This window comes from Pygoscelis adeliae, unplaced genomic scaffold (genome assembly GCF_000699105.1).
Source record: "Pygoscelis adeliae isolate BGI_AS28 unplaced genomic scaffold, ASM69910v1 Scaffold298, whole genome shotgun sequence".
Classification (NCBI taxonomy): Eukaryota; Metazoa; Chordata; class Aves; order Sphenisciformes; family Spheniscidae; genus Pygoscelis; species Pygoscelis adeliae.
In genome coordinates, this window is record NW_008825303.1 from 3,866,844 (window position 1) to 3,867,314 (window position 471).

The window sequence follows — 471 nt, forward strand, 5'->3', positions numbered from 1 at the left end:
CTCTGCCCAGCAGCCCCTCTTGCCCCAGCTGCGGGGGCAGGAGGCACCCAGCACATCCCCAGCCTCCAGCCGCTCGGCTGGTCCCCGCGGGACCCCAACTGCTTCTGCACCCAGGAAGGGGTCCTCCCACCCCAGAGCCTCCAGCCCTAGGCTGGGCTTGGGGGGCACGCTGAGGGGGGGGACGCCTTCATGGGGTGACGAAGGACTGGTTTGGCTGTGGAGGTGGCTCATCCCACCGAGCTGAGCCTTGCTGGTCTGGGGGATACCTAGGGATGGGTTGGATCCGGGTTGTCCCTACTGCCTGCTGGCCCAGCCCGCATATAAAACCCAATCTCCCAGAGGTCAAACCAAGGATGCCAGATTTTCTTGCCACGGCGGGGAGAAGCCCAAAGGGAGGAGGCAAGACAAGGTCACCTGCAAGCCTCCTGTCAGAGCGATGGGCCCCCCCCTGCCGGCTGCGGGGGCCCCCCA